Here is a 17,228-nt window from a genome sequence, read left to right as displayed (position 1 = left end):
AAGAGCCTTTCACTGTCAGCTCCCTTAGTTCTATTAGGCTGGCCATACACTATACAATTTTCTTATTCAATTTCCTTTAGATTTACCTTAAACTATGTAGTGCAAGGGCCTGCCTGACTGCATACAAATTGAAAGTGTTTAGGTTTGACCCTATATTACATGGTTTTGGTAAATCTAAAGGAAAGATGAACAAGAAAATTGTATAGTGTATGGCCAGCCTTAAACAGAAAATTGGCACACTAAAATGACAAAGAAATAAAGTCCCATAAATATTACAGTCCAATTAGAAGTGATTTAGTCCAATCATGAAACTAGTAGATCACTGCAAGGAAAATGTGAGGGATTAAGTGTTCAACGTAGATGAAATAACACCTTGATAGTGAATATCGTATAAAAAGGTAAAACACCCGGGTGTGCCTCCACCATATAAAATTAGATGGCCGCTTACCAGAGGAAACTGACCCTAGATTATAAGAGTCATGAGTGCATAATGTTAGAATATCCTTAGGACAGGGGTCATCAACCCTCTTTCCTTTGTAGTGAAACGGGAGACCTCTAAGGCATTTTTTGGTGTCCAATGGGAACACTCACATAGGGAATAATCGATGGTTCACCGGCAAATCATGCATGTAGGATAAATCAAAGAGACTCCCATAGTGTGAAACCGTATAAAATGTATTAAGGATAAAATATACCAACTATTTACACAGAGGCAGTTAAAAACAAGCATATATGCAATGTATATCCGTCCCAGGATTCAAGCCGACAGCCTCATGGTATCGGCAAGCGTGGTAACGTTGCGAGCATGGACTCACTTGCCCCTGATGACATGAGTCCATGTTCGCAACGTTACCATGCCCGCCGACCCCACGATTGGACTATATCACTTCTAATTGGACTGTAATATTTATGGGACTTTATTTCTTTGTCATTTTAGCGTGCCAATTTTCTGTTTGTATATGCGGTTTACAATCTTATCCGTATTGTTTTTGCCAGCGGCTTTCTAATTTGGGTTTATCTGCAAAATAACTTTGAAATTCAACTACACTTAGTTCCAATAAAACTCACTGTACCAGAAGATTGTGATGGTGGGGGCGGGGTTGATGGAGGAAAATTTAAAGGAATCCAGGAGCCAGCAGCAAAAGGGACACAGTAAGTCTCTTGTGTCCCTTCTTTTTTGTACTCTTTATTTTGATTACACTTAGGCCTTAACCACTTTACCACCGGAGGATTTTGCTGTCTTCCGTCCAGGCCACTTTTTGCGATTCGGCGCTGTGCGACTTCAACTGACAATTGCGCGGTCGTGCGATGCCGTACCCAAACGAAATTTACGTCCTTTTTTTCCCACAAACAGAGCTTTCTTTTGGTGGTATTTGATCACCTGTGCGATTTTTACTTTTTGCGCTATAAACAAAAAAAGAGCGTTTATTTTAAAAAAATAACAATATTTTTAACATTTTTTTATATGAAATTCCCCCCAAAAAAGATGTAAAAACCAATTTTTTTTAAAATTTTTGGCCAATTTGTTTTATGCTACATATGTTTGGTAAAAAAAATCACAATAAGCGTATTTTGATTGGTTTGCGCAAAAGTTATTGCGTTTACTAACAAAGGGGAAAGATTTCTGTCATTTTTGGTGTTTTTTTTTTTAACGCGTAATGGCGGCGATCTGCGATTTTTTTTGCGGGACTGCGACATTGCAACGGACAGATCGGACCCTTGACTGACATTTTTGACACTTTTGGGGGTACCAGTGACATTACTGCAGTAATCAGTGCTATATATATGCACTGTTACTGTAAAAATGACACTGGCAGGGAAGGGGTTAATTTTATTGGAGAGGGAGGGGTTAATGTATGCCTGGTGCTTACTGACGTGTAGGGGGGAGGTGACTGTGTGAGTCATGGACAGATCGGATGTCCAGCTATGCTGAACAGTCCGATCTGTCACTCCCTGTCACTATGGAGATCCGCCCGCTGTGTTTACACACAGCGGGCGGATCTCCAGACTCGATCCCCGACGATCGGGTAAGAGCAGCGGCGATCGCCGCTGCTCCTCCCCTGGCCCGACTCCCGCTGTGAATGAAAACAGCGGGAGCGAGCCTCCGGCGGCGCGCAAGCGCCGCCCAGAAGGGGGAGTGTCTGACGACGTTAATACTACGTCGTCAGACGATAACGAGCCACTCTGCCGCAGTAGTATTACTGTGAGCGGTCCTAAAGTGGTTAAACATGTTTGGGACTATGGTAGACCTATACTCAAGACAAAAAAATAAAAAATAACAATACAGTAAAACCTTGGTTTGAGAGTAACTTGGTTTTCAGAGCACTTTGCAAGACAAGCACATTTTTTAAATAAATTTTGACTTGATATACAAGCGATGTCTTGATATACAAGTAGCATCATGTATAAAAAAGAAGAGAGGAGCCTCTAAAGTGTAGCAATATGGTTACATTTAATGAAGGTTCAATATTTAGCAATTCACATGGTTGATGATTAAAACAGGCACATCTAAGTATGCAGGCATCTGGGGTAAAGCTGTCCACATAGACCATCCTCTGCACAGCCATCTTCATCATCCCTTCCCCGCTGCACTCCACAAATGATTCAAAGCCTCACTTTCAGATCACTCTACTGCAGGCTATTCTTCCCAATCACAATTGCAGACTGACAGTGGTGAGAGTCGGTGGTTTAGAAGATGGTCTATGTGGACAGCTTTACCCCGGATGCCTGCATACTTAGGTGTGCCTATTTTAATCATCAACCATGTGAGTTGCTAAATGTTGAACCTTCATTAAATGTAACCATATTGCTACACTTAGAGGCGCCTCTCATATCTTATATTCTGTAGCTGTGCTAGATTTTGCTTCTAATCCCCTTGGGAAGGCTGCATATTGTGGATGGACATTGTATGGATACACAACCTATCACATTGCTATAATCTTTGTATATAGACTATAAACTGAAGGACTTGTGGAACAAATCATCTGAGTTTCCATTATTTCTTATGGGGAAATTTGCTTTGATATAAGAGTGCTTTGGATTACAAGCATGTTTCCAGAACGAATTATGCTTGCAATCCAAGGTTTTACTGTATACAGTAATGTGTAAAAGTTTTAGGCAGGTGTGAAAAATGCTGTAAATAATAACAAAATAGAAAGTAAATTAAGAGAAGATAAATCCAAATCAATTTCAATCAATAAATATTTGGTGTGACCGCCCTGTGCCTTCAAAACAGCATCAATTCTTCTAGGTACACTAGCACACAGTTTTTGAAGGAACTCGGCAGGTAGGTTGTTTTAAACATCTTGGAGAACTAACTACGGATCTTCTGTGGATGTAGGCTGCCTCAAATCTTTTTGTCTCTTCATGTAATCCCCACCAGACTTGATGATGTTGATATCAGGGCCCTGTGGAGGCCAAATATAGTTCTTAATGACATTGGCTGTGTGTTTGGGGTCGTTGTCCTGCTGCAGAATAAAATTGGAGCCAATTACTCACCTCCCTGATGGTGTTGAATGATATATACGTATCTGTCTTAATTTCTCAGCATTGAAAACACCATTGATCCTGACCAAATCTCCAACTCTATTTGCAGAAATGCAGTCCCAAACTTGCAAGGAACCTCCACCATGCCTAACTGTTGACTACAGACACTCATTATTGTGCTGCTCTCCAGCCCTTCAGGGAACAATTTCTTCTAAAACAACCAAATATATCAAATTTTGACTCATCAGTCCAGAGCACCAGATGCCATTTTTCTGCACTCCAGTTCCTATGTTTTCATGCATAGCTGCTTCAATTAGCCTTGTTTCCACGTTGGAGGTATGGTTTTTTGGCTGCAATTCCAAAGACCACATCTGGCCATCTGGACAGTAGATGAGTGTACCTGGGTCTCACTGATTTCTACCAGTTCTGTGCTGATGGTACTGCTGGACATCTTTCAATGTTGAAGGAAAATAAGCATTATGTGTATTTCATCTGCTGCATTAAGTTTCCTTGGCCGACCACTGCCTCTGTGGTCCACAACATTGCCCGTTTCTTCATGCTTCTTCAAAAGAGCTTGAACAGCACATCCTACAACCCCAGTCTGCTTTAAAATCTTTGCCTGAGAAAGACCTTGCTGATGCAGCATACCTACCTTGTGTCTTGCCATGGTGTATGACCTGTGACATAAAACTGTCTTCCACAACCTCACCTTAGTATCAGAGTTATGCTGTTCCTTTAAGCCTCTTACACAGCTATTTCTCTTTCAGATAATGACTATGTTTTAACCTACATATAAAAGTGATGATCATTAGCACCTGCTTGGTATAACTTGTATAACCTGACTCTGATCCTACAAAATTCCTGATGTTGCGCAAGTGTACAAAGTGTGAAAAGAATTCTCACTTTACAGTATATATATATATATATATATATATATATATATATATATATATACAGTATACAGTATCTCATCCCTCGCGTTTTTGTAAATATTTTATTATATCTTTTCATCTGATAACACTCAAGAAATAACACTTTGCTATGATGTAAAGTAGTGAGTGTGGCTCTATATGTATATTGGGCTCTTTAGCAGCACTAGCTTTTGAAATGCATGTTTTGGGTGTGCCTCCTCAACCCATTGTTCGTATATGTACTGTATATATATGTATATATATATATATATATATATATATATATATATATATATAGTATCTGACAAAAGTAAATACACCCCTCACAGTTTTTTAAATATTATACTCTATCTTTTCATGTGACATCACTGAAGAAATGACACTCTGCTACAATGTAAAGTATTGAATGTACAGCTTTTTTACAAACAGTGTAAATTTGCTGTCCCCTCAAAATAACTCAACACACAGCCATTAATGTTTACACCGCTGGCAACAAAAGTGAGTACACACCTAAGTGAAATGGCCAAACTGGGCCCAAAGTGTCAATATTTTGTGTGGCCACCATTATTTTCCAGCACTGCCTTATGCCTCCTGGGCATGGAGTTCACCAGAGCTTCACAGGTTGCCACTGAAGTCCTCTTCCACTCATCCATGACGACATCACGGAGCTGGTGGATGTTAAAGACCTTGCGCTCCTCCACATTCCGTTTGAGGATGTCCCACAGATGCTCAATAAGGTTTAGGTCTTGAGACATGCTTGGCCAGTCCATCACCTTTACCCTCAGCTTCTTTAGCAAGGCAATGATCACCTTGGAGGTGTGTTTGGGGTCGTTATCATGTTGGAATACTGCCCTGTGGCCCAGTCTCCAAAGGGAGGGGATCATGCTCTGCTTCAGTATGTCACAGTACATGTTGGCATTCATGGTTCCCTCAATGAACTGTAGCTCCCCGATGCCAGCCGCACTCATGCAGCCCCAGACCATGACACTCCCACCACCATGCTTGACTGTAGGCAAGACACACTTGTCTTTGTACTCCTCACCTGGTTGCCACCACACACACTTGACACCATCTGAACCAAATAACTTGGTCTCATCAGACCACAGGACATGGTTCCAGTAATCCATGTCCTTAGTCTGCTTGTCTTCAGCAAACTGTTTTCAGGCTTTCTTGTGCATCATCTTTAGAAGAGGCTTCCTTCTGGGACGACAGCCATGCAGACCAACTTAATGCAGTGTGCGGTGTATGGTCTGAGCACTGACAGGCTGACCCCCCCACACTCCTTCAACCTCTGCAGCAATGCTACCACAACTCATACGTCTATTTCCCAAAGACAGCCTCTGGATATAATGCTGAGCACGTGCATTCATCTTTTTGGTCGACGATGGCAAGGCCTGTTCTGAGTGGAACCTGTCCTGTCCTGTTAAACCGCTGTATGGTCTTGGCCACTGTGCGGCAGCTCAGTTTTAGGGTCTTGGCAATCTTCTTATAGCCTAGACCATCTTTATGTAGAGCAATTGTCTCAGTGCTCACAATTGGAGAACATGCTTAAATGTGCTGTTGTTGTTAGCGGTAACCAAGGCGGACCCACGCTACATATATATATATATATATATATATATATATATACACACTCACATATACACTGTATATACACTTAATAATTTCCCTTTTGGGATTACTAAAGTGTTCCAGAATCTGAATCTATGTGTAAATCAGGCAGACTTGAAGGACTATTTTGTCTTTTTCTGCTGTCACTCTTCTAACTTTCAGGCAACAAAGATCTCCAGTGTTAATGAGTCACTGGTATTTTATGAGAGGTTGCCCCTGAAGGAAGGCCCTATGTCAACTACAAGGTTATCATTAATAAAACTAAAACAGTATTCTTCCCTATTTCCCTTACTGATAAGGAAATGTAGAAATAATAGTTTGAATTGCACTATAGAGGAAATGGGAGTTGCATCTGAGGCCATGAAAGTCTATCTGGTTTCCCAGCTCTGCCCTAAACTGTATACAGTATATGGTAGCAGAAACAATGAGGTTATTGTTCAGTGTAAATAGAGGTCCCCTACAACCAGTCCTTTAATCCACAAAAGACAAGGACCTCAGTGAAATATATGCCAAGGTTTGAAAAGCAGCTACTGTTACAGCCGGTCACTCTACATTCATGTATGCTGCCATGAATTGGAACAAAGTAAAATATGCCAAAAAAAAAAAACCGGATACCATTATAAAAAAAATGTTATGTACAGAACAGCAAGATCTATTCTGAAAGATCAGAAAAATAAACATACAAAGAGAAAATATGGACAGCACAGACAAGAAAAAGGTGTGAAAGGAAAAAACAAAAACAAAACCCAACCATTTAATTAATAGAAACCTGTGTAAAGATTTTTCCCTTTACTGACCCAAGCAAGCACCTAGGTAAGAAAAACACAGCCCGCTCTCTACAGAGGTTCGAGGACCGCATGGTAAGGCTACGTTCACACTTGCATAAATGGGGCTGTTAACAATTAGATGCAGGAGACCCTTCAGAGGTTCCCGGGGATTAGCTGCGAATAGACACCCCATTAAAAGGATGACAGGCTGACAGCTCCCGCAGCTAATAAAGGCAGCTTGCATGTAATCACTTATGGAGCGATTTCTTGCGAAAGATCGGCCCCGGAAGCAGAATGTCAGAATATTCACAGGTAATCATTGCTTTCACATGCGAGCAGCTGTGATTAGCTGTGGAAGCTGTCAGTCTCCCATTGCTTTCAGTGGGGCTTTTTACCCGCAGCTAATTTATCGTCATGAATCCCAAACTGGATCTCCCACATGTAATTACTAATGGCCCCATTCATAAATGTGAATGGGGTGCGATGATATATACTGGTCTACCCATTTTCAGAGTACTCTCGAACATTACACCATCAGATGGATAAAGTACTAACTTTTTAGACTGATGCTCTGTTCATCTTAACATGTCATAGTGATCATTATTGTTATTGCAAACACCGTGAGGCTGAGGCCTCACATTATATCACTTTTACCTTTATGCATTATTGTGCATTCATTGGAACTTGACACTTTTACGTTTATGTTCTGTATTATTTCATTAATGAATAAAACAGTTCCAACATAAATGTGAATGGGATCTAAGTGTTAAATGGCCATCAGGGTTTTAGAGTGACTGAGTCTAATCAAAAGTGAAGATTGTCATTCTGAGTTGAAGAGCTACTCAAATTACTGGGGCCCTTTGACACTATGCATAAAAGTAATTGTGTTTGCAATAACAGAATGCACTTTCATACATTAAGACTAGGGATGGGCCGAACACCCCCCTGCTCGGTTCACAGCAGAACTCCCGAACAGGGGAAGTGTTCTAACCCAAATGGCGAACCCTATTGAAGTCTTTGGGAGCCGAACAGGAAAAATCTAAAGTGCCCATTTTGAAGACTTATAGCAAGGAATTGGCCCAAAAAAGGGGTATGGGGGTCTGGATACTGCCCTGGGGGATATGTATCAATATGTAGCACCCTACAAGGTAGCTGCTGGGTAAAAGCATAATGGGCTTTGGCCGCCTGACAGCAGGGCCATGATTTTCAGCTGGGCTGTCATGTCTCCCAGGTGTGGCTGCTGAGAGGGGAGTCTCTCCACTGGCTCCATGAGAGGATTCTCATTGGGCAGTGGAGGAAACCAAATCAGTGGCCCATTCAGGCCTGGATCTACCCCAGAAGGCAGATTCTGCCGCAGAGGATTCTGGGAGTGGGTATAAGTTTGAGGGGAACGCATGACGCAGCGTCTTTGGCGGGAAGCAGAGTCACAGGAGGGGGAGTACGGCTGTCTCTCCTCCTGTCAGAGGGATCGGGTGTCTCGGGTGGCACTGGCTGCCTGAGAATCCAGAAGGGAGAGCTGAGCTGAGCTGCAGAGAGGATCCGGTGTGTCAAGGACCAGTGGAGGAAGAGAGGTTCAGTTCCAGGAAAGCCTTCCAAGGTCGTGAGTATTGTGAACTGCCCCTGGGGGTCTGCCTAGTGTAGAGGGGACAACGGTGAAGGTCCCAGGGATCCTGGAGCCTGCAAGTGTCAAGGGGGTTGCCTAGTGAAAGGACCCTGGAAGTGTAGAGGGGGCGCCAGCGGTTGGGCCCTGAAGAGTCAAGTGTGCAGTGTTAGGAGTTGCAGCAGCACAAGCAGTTACAAGGAGCTACCTCAGTCAGTGAAGGGCTGGAGGGAGTTATACGCAGGACTTTTGAGCTAGACAGAGTGTCAAGAGTCAAGGATTATTACAGGCAGGGGCGTACCTAGAGCATTTGGCACCCGGGGCGGATCCTATATCTGGCACCCCCCCAGGCAACGAACATTGACGTGTCATGTGTAAAATGTATGGAGACCCCCTTTTACATTACACAGAACCCTTACCCCTGGACCCCTTTACATTACACAGCCCCCTTACCTCTGGACCCCTTTACATTACACAGCCCCTGTACATTACACAGCCCCCTTACCCCTGGACCCCTTTACATTACACAGCCCCTGGACCCCTTTACATTACACAGCCCCCTTACCTCTGGACCCCTTTACATTACACAGCCCCTGTACATTACACAGCCCCCTTACCCCTGGACCCCTTTACATTACACAGCCCCTGTACCCCTGGACCCCTTTACATTACACTGCCCCCTTACCCCTGGACCCCTTTACATTACACAGCCCCCTTACCCCTGGACCCCTTTACATTACACAGCCCCTGTACCCCTGGACCCCTTTACATTACACTGCCCCCTTACCCCTGGACCCCTTTACATTACACAGCCCCCCATTGGAACCCTTTACATTACACAGCCCCATCCCCCATACAACCCTTTACATTACACAGCCCCCCAATATAACCCCTTTACAATACAAAGCCCCCACCAATAGAACCCCTCTACAATAAATCCCCCCATAGAACCCCTATACAATACAAAGCCCCCCCCCATAGAACCCCTATACAATACAAAGCCCCCCCATAGAACCCCTATACAATACAAAGCCCCCCCCCCCATACAACCCCTATACAATACAAAGCCATCCCCCCAAAAAAAGAACCCCTTTACAATACAAAGTCACCCCCCCCTCAAAATAACCCCTTTACAATACAAAGCCCCCCCCGCCCCCCCCCCTCAAAATAACCCCTTTACAATACAAAGCCCCCCGCCCCCCCCTCAAAATAACCCCTTTACAATACAAAGCCCCCCCGCTTCCCTCAAAATAACCCCTTTACAATACAAAGCCCCCCCCGCCCCCCTCAAAATAACCCCTTTACAATACAAAGCCCCCCCCGCCCCCCCTCAAAATAACCCCTTTACAATACAAAGCCCCCCCCCCTCAAAATAACCCCTTTACAATACAAAGCCCCCCCGCCCCCCCCTCAAAATAACCCCTTTACAATACAAAGCCCCCCCCCTCAAAATAACCCCTTTACAATACAAAGCCCCCCCCCGCCCCCCCCTACCTTTTTAGGAGGAGAGCGGAGGAGGAGGAACTGTTTAAAGCAGAGAGGATGTGAGAGACTCACTGTCACTCCCGAGCCCTGAATACACAGCGATCGGCGCCTCGGCAGGAACTGCAGAAGTTACTATGCTGGTTAATGAGCAGGTGATTGGTTGATAGGCGGTCCTAGCAACCAATCGCCTTCTCATTAACCAGCATAGTAAACTGCGGCAGCGCCGATCCCTGTGTATTCAGGGCTCGGGAGTGACAGTGAGTCTCTCACATCCTCTCTGCTTTAAACAGTTCCTCCTCCTCTGCGGTGGAAGCAGTCTGGCGGCCGGCCCCGGGTGTCACCCTGATCTTCCCTGACACACTGACACCCCCCTAATGTGTGGCACCCGGGGCGGACCGCCCCCCCGCCCCCCCTATTGGTACGCCACTGATTACAGGCCTGGATCTTCTGAGTTAACCAAGGAGTTAAAGTCGAAGTTTCAGCACTCTCAGCAGAGCAGTATTTCAAGCGCCAGGAAGCGTTGGTCGGCATTCAGCTGGCGTCAGGACAGCGCTAACGGGCATCTTTTCTACAAAGTGTCCCAGTTAAACCTAGTTGAGCCATAGGAGTATCCCACTTCCATTATAAAATAAACAAAACAAACCAAAGATGCCAGAATGATCATTGTCTCAGCTCTCACACTTGGGTTTTCAACTTCAATGTGCTGGAAGTGTTACCGGTAACAATGGCAGACCCATATCAGGCCCAATGCCTAGAAATATTGCTACAAATACAATCCTTTTTTCAGGAGCAGTGATTTTAATTATAATTAAAGTGCCACAATAAAAATGAAAAATTCCTTTAACTAAAGTGCCTGGAGGGGGAGGTCCCCTTAATGTGCTTTTAAAGTGTCGCATCTGTAGCATGCAAAAAACGTGCTGCCGTAAAAATGACATTTATAAAGAAAAATAAAACTAGTAAAATCCCATTTAAAATGACTCTCGGTTACAATTTCTAGCAGCCGACTATTTAAAAAAAATGGGGTGGGGTCCTCCCCCCAGTTCATACCAGTCCCTTCGGGTCTGGTATGGATTTGGAGGGGAATGCCACATCAAAATTGAAAAAAAAAAAGATATGGGGTCCCACCCACAATTAATACCAGACCCTTTTTTGGGCATGCAGCCCGCCAGGTCCGGAAAGGGGGGGGGGGGAATGAGCAAGCGCCACCCAAACCATAACAGGCCACATGTCCTCAACATGGGGGGGATGCATAATTTGGGGCAGAACCCCCACCCCAAAGCACCTTGTCCCCATGTTGATAGGGACAAGGGCCTCATTCCCCACCCCAAAGCACCCACCCCCCATGTTGAGGGCATGTAACCTGGTATTGTTTTGGGGGGGGGGGGCGCTCGGATATCCCAACCTTTCCTGACCTGCCAGGCTGCATGCCCAGATAAGGGCCTGGTATGGATTTTGGGGGGCCCCGTTCCATTTTATTTTTTTTTGGGGAGTGGAGTCCCCCTCCAAATCCATACCAGACCTGAAAGGCCTGGAAGCACCCTGCAAGTTTGAGTGTTTGACAAACATCCGAACAGGCAAATGCTCGGGCCAAACAATTTGCTCATCCCTAATTAAGATGCACTGTGTAAGGGAGGCTGATTCATTTTGAATTAGATGGCAGTGCATCCTAATGCACAAAAAACATACACCTGCAGCATTTTCAGTACCATGGCCCACCACAACGCACACTATGTACATTATTTTGGTGAAGAGTAGTACAGGTGCATTGGCAGCTACTGTACAAGTGTGTTAGGGTACCTTTTCAAATTAACAGCACTGCAGCAAACATGTATCATGCAATGATATGCAGTGTAGTGACACTCAGTACATCACACACACTGTACCATGCATAACCAAAACAGTGTGAATGGGCACCTAAAGATTCTGGGGCTTTAGAACCACTTTCAATGCAATCAGGAAGCAGTGCTTACGTTGGCTAATGCAGTCCTGTGGCTAATGCAGTCCTGCTCTTACATAAGATAGCTAGACAAGGCTTGCTTTTTAGGTGGTTCCTCGCTCCAGGCTAACACTATGTGGTTGGGTGCAGCGTGGTGTGGCGGCGGAAAACACTCCAGAGTCCAGATGCAGGAAAAATAATTGTATTGTAGTTGAACATCAGCAATACGCAATTCACAGGATGTAACAGCGATGAGTTTTAGCAGTAGGTCTCAGGTGTGCCGATAGCGTCTGTCTCAAAGGGCTGAATCCATACCCACGTAGGGAGGCTTCCAGGAAGGATGGCACATTCCTGCATTTTCCCTAATCGTCTGGAACCTCTCCCTGACACTAAGCACTATCTCTGAAGGATGGATGACCTCTCTACCATAGCCACATGTGAAATGCATGCCAAACCCATGAGACAGGGTCTTAAATAGACTTTGTCTTACCTAAGATGGCCACCAAAGTCACATGGGTTTTCCAGCATCCAATCAGATGCTGCCTCTCTGTGACCACGGACACTATCGAGGAACAAGGCTCCTGTCAACTTTCTGCTCCACCTGCATTGCTGCTGCAGATGAGTGCCATCTGTAGTGAAGAAAATAGACCTGCCTACAATCATACATGGAGGAATCTCCCCTCCCAGCTACTCTGTTCAGCAGCCGCGGCACCTGTCTGCATCTGATAGAATGCAATCACTGTTTGTTTGATATTTTTCCATGCAACTTTTCTAGAGCTGGATGGCACTTGCAGGGGCACCCACAGCTTGAATTTCACCAGTTCAGCAGAATGCAGTTGAAATTTAAATAATCTATGGCCAGCTATCGTAGAGTGAGCATTGTTACCCTAGCACAGTAAGACCCCTTTTACACTTCTCCACTGTGATTTCCCCACAGCGTGGGTGCGGGTTTTCCATGATTTCCTATTGACTTCTATTAGATCAGGTGATTTGGTGTGTTTCCTGAAAGCACACCAAACATCCTACATACTGCACCTAAAAATACATTGAAAACTGCAGGTAACCCAGACAAAAACCACGGCTACACTGCACCGCACCCACGCTCACAGAGCTGGGACAAGGGGTGGGCAGGAGGGCGGCTGGACTGGGTGCTGTGGTATCATGTAAGATGGGGGGCACCACAAGGGGATTAAAAGGGGGGTTTGTGTTAGAAGGGGTAATTTGGGGAGCTGCAGGGGATAAGTATTCTTCTAGGAGAGGAAGTGCACTGCCCCCTTGAGGACTGCTGGATAACACACTTTCGGGTCCCCCAGGGTTACCGTTAGCAACACTGTAATTCACAATTTAACACTTTAATACTTGGCTCAGTCAATGATCAGTCAATGGGGTATGCAGTTGTTTGTGGTGTTTTATTTTAAATATGGATGAGAGAAAAGAATAGTGGGATACTCCAAATTAACTATTTATAAGTTGCGAGGACTCCTATCTGATGATGCAGCCAGGCTGCTGATCCACCTTGTCACTTAGGTAGATTTGGGTTTAAGTCTCTTGCCAGAAGACTTAGTGAACTACATTTCTCTTTGCGTCCTTAGTATCCCCTTTCTGGACTGCTGACACCCATCCACTCACAATCCTAGTTTTGGGATGGCTCCCCTCAAGTCAGGTTCCTTGACACGATCCCCTGTACACATGATACTGTTTTTCTAGGGTCTCCAGTGTCTCCCCACTCAGTCAGCTCCTGGACCTCTGGGTTCAGCTCCGTTCCTCTGGCCCTCAGGACAAACCTCCTGATGCCACCTGCCACTGCTACAGAGGAGGAGGCAGCCACAGACTTCCCTCCGGGACTCTGCTCTCCAGCCAAAGACCTTGCAGCACATGTGCTCCCGGCTTTTATACAGTATCCCATAACGAACCGAGACAGCCGGTCTCTACCAATCACTCAGACTGTGTCAAAGCCTGTGCACCCATTGGTCAGGTTTTCTCCCACTGTCCAACATGCCTCCCTTTTGGAACAGTGTGAAACACTATCTACCCAATGAATCACACACTGAGCACGCTGAGCGGACCTAACTCACAGATCCTGCTCTCTGTTTGGCAGAAAGCAATATAGATTTGCCTGCTGCTCCTCTGATAGGCAGGCAGAGCCAAAAACTATACTCTCTCACTAGCACCTACCTAGGAGGGTGCTACACTTACCCCCCGCCAAACAAGCCATGTCCTCACTGGCTCTGGGCAGCCGGACCTACAAAAATGATTTTCCAAAAATTTCCACGGAGTATCCCACAAACCTGGAAAAGGGGAAAAAGGGAAGTAACAAATGTACAAGGCCATGGGGCATACCCCATATATGGCCAGTAGATATAATAATTTACGTGAAAAAATATACAGTATCTCACAAAAGTGAGTACACCCCTCACATTTTTGTAAATATTTTATTATATCTTTTCATGTGACAATACTGAAGAAATGACACTTTGTTACAATGTAAAGTAGTGAGTGTACAGCTTGTGTAACAGTGTAAATTTGCTGTCCCCTCAAAATAACTCTACACACAGCCATTAATGTCTAAGCCGCTGGCAATTAGCCATTTTCTCTCTCCAGTGTCATGTGACTCGTTAGTGTTACAAGGTCTCAGGTGTGAATGGGGAGCAGGTGTATTAAATTTGGTGTTATGGGTCTTACTCTCTCATACTGGTCACTGGAAGTTCAACATGGCACCTCATGGCAAAGAACTCTCTGAGGATCTGAAAAAAAGAATTGTTGCTCTACATAAAGATGGCCTAGACTATAAGAATATTGCCAAGACCCTGAAACTGAGCTGCAGCACAGTGTCAAAGACCATACAGCGGTTTAGCAGGACAGGTTCCACCCAGAACAGGCTTCGCCCATGGTTGACCAAAAAAGTTGAGTGCTCATGCTCAGTGTCATACCCAAAGGTTGTCTTTGGGAAATAGACGTATGAGTGCTGCCAGCATTGCTGCAGAGGTTGAAGTGGTGGGGGTTAGGGCTGTCAGTGCTCAGACCATATGCCGCACACTGCGTCAAATTGGTCTGCATGGCTGTCGTCCCAGAAGGAAGCCTCTTCTAAAGATGATGCACAAAAAAGCCTGCAAACAGTTTGCTGAAGACAAGCAGACTAAGAACATGGATTACTGGAACCATGTTCTGTGGTCTGATGAGACCAAGATAAACTTATTTGGTTCAGATGGTGTCAAGCATGTGTGGCAGCAACCAGGGGAGGAGTACAAAGATAAGTGTGTCTTACCTACAGTCAAGCATGGTGGTGGGAGTGTCATGGTCTGGGGCTGCATGAATGCTGCCAGCACTGGGGAGCTACAGTTCATTGAGGGAACCATGAATGCCAACATGTACTGTGACATACTGAAGCAGAGCATGATCCCCTCCCTTCGGAGATTGGGCCGCAGGGCAGTATTACAACATGATAACGACCCCAAACACACCTCCAAGATGACCACGGCCTTGCTAAAGAAGCTGAGGGTAAAGGTCATGGACTGGCCAAGCATGTCCCCAGACCTAAACCTTATTGAGCATTCTTGGGGCATCCTCAAACGGAAAGTGGAGGAGGGCAAGGTCTCTAACATCCACCAGCTCTGTGATCTTGTCATGGAGGAGTGGAAGAAGACTCCAGTGGCAACCTGTGAAGCTCTGGTGAACTCTATGCTCAAGAGGGTTAAGGCAGTGCTGGAAAATAATGGTGGCCACACAAAAGAAATTTGGTTAAGCATAAATACATTGCTACTTACACCAGTGAGACTGTCTCCTCCTCAGAGGCGACCTTCCCACCACATTAGTTCTGACTACACAGTCTTGTAGAGATTCTCTTCAATTCCTGCCCCCTCGGGGCACACTTGACTCAACGTTTCATTGTTACTCCTGAAACAGATAACAATTAGATCCTGTCAAGCTAACTATCTGTAGCAAGGTTTCCAGGCTTGTGGCCTGTTGTGGGTCTGCCATTGTTACCAGTTACCTCTCCAGCCCATGTGAGCTGCAACCCTGGGTGTGAGAACTGAGACATTGACAACTCCGGCATCTTTGTTTTGTGGTTTTATTGTAGATAAGGGGATGGGAGAAGGGAATGAGTGGGATACTCTTTAGGCTCAACCAAATACACTTGGGACTTTATCCAGGAAAAATGTCCGTTAACGCTGCCTTGACGCCAGCCGACGCTAGCCAATGCTCACTGACTCTCAGAACACACTGTAACTTGATAGAAGTGCTGAATCCTCGACTTTAAGTCCAGAAGAATAAGGACTGTGCATTATAGAACTTCACATCAGCGCATGCTAAATCAGAGGCTATTGCCAGGAACGTCACTAGTTTATGGACTACTTTTGGCGACTTCAAGGCGATTTCAATAGACATCTGATCATGAACACATACAGATGTCTGTCAAAGCGCCTCCGAAGTCACACTGACGCACGAGTTTGAAATTGTGCTCAGCTGAATGATTACAAACCCGCCCTCTGTGTGAACCGGTGCCGTTGTCGGCAATAGGCTCCAATTTGACATGTGATTCGAACGTCACAAATTGCATGCCAAATCGGCACAATGTCAACAGGGCTTCATGTATCCATGAATGCTACCCCGAAACAGATTGCAAAATGCAGTGCGCTTGCCAGAATCTCATTGCATGTTTGTTCACACCCATGTAATGCGATTAGGTGTGAAGAAAAAAAGGGTCCTACAACATTTTAAAAGCAATAGTGATGTCATTTGTGCCATACAAAATATATGGATCAAATCACATTGCACAGACATCACATGTGATGTGCACAGGAATGCAGTACGTTTTTGGTGCAGCGGTGTTCAGCATGCACCAGTGTGAACCCATGCTATGTTCCATGACCAACACCTCCAAACAGGACCCAGGCTTAAAAAAGCAATGGAATCAAAAACGTCAAAAAACTCCAGTTAGCAGCGTTTTTTGGGCTTTTTTGGGTTTTTTTTTGCTGTTTATTTGCGTTTATCAGCGTTTATTGACATTAGAGCGTTTTTACAGCTGAAAACGCTACTCAAAACCCACTAATTTCTGTCTTTTTTTTTTTTTTTACAGCCAGAAACTGCTGATAACAGCCTATGTGTGCATGGACACAGAGGATAACATGCTAGGGAGTTTATTGGCTGCAAAAAAAAAAAATGTTGAACGCCAAAAACAGCAGCTATATAAAAGTCCATGAATGGATGTGCATGAGGCCTTAGTTGCACAGCAGAATCATGGTTATATTATTCAGTGAACTAAAATGATGATTCTAAATACATTATTGGAATATGTTTCCACACTAAAATGTATCATCTTCTTAGAATGACTAGTTATAGCAGGGTATGGCCACATGAGGGTGCTGAAGTACCTCCTATCTTGTAAGGAATTTGACACAGAAGCAGGTGATAATGATTAGAGTTTGGGCTGA

This window comes from Pelophylax lessonae (genome assembly GCF_965119305.1).
Source record: "Pelophylax lessonae genome assembly, chromosome: 1".
Taxonomy (NCBI): Eukaryota; Metazoa; Chordata; class Amphibia; order Anura; family Ranidae; genus Pelophylax; species Pelophylax lessonae.
This window is presented reverse-complemented; position numbering follows the sequence as displayed.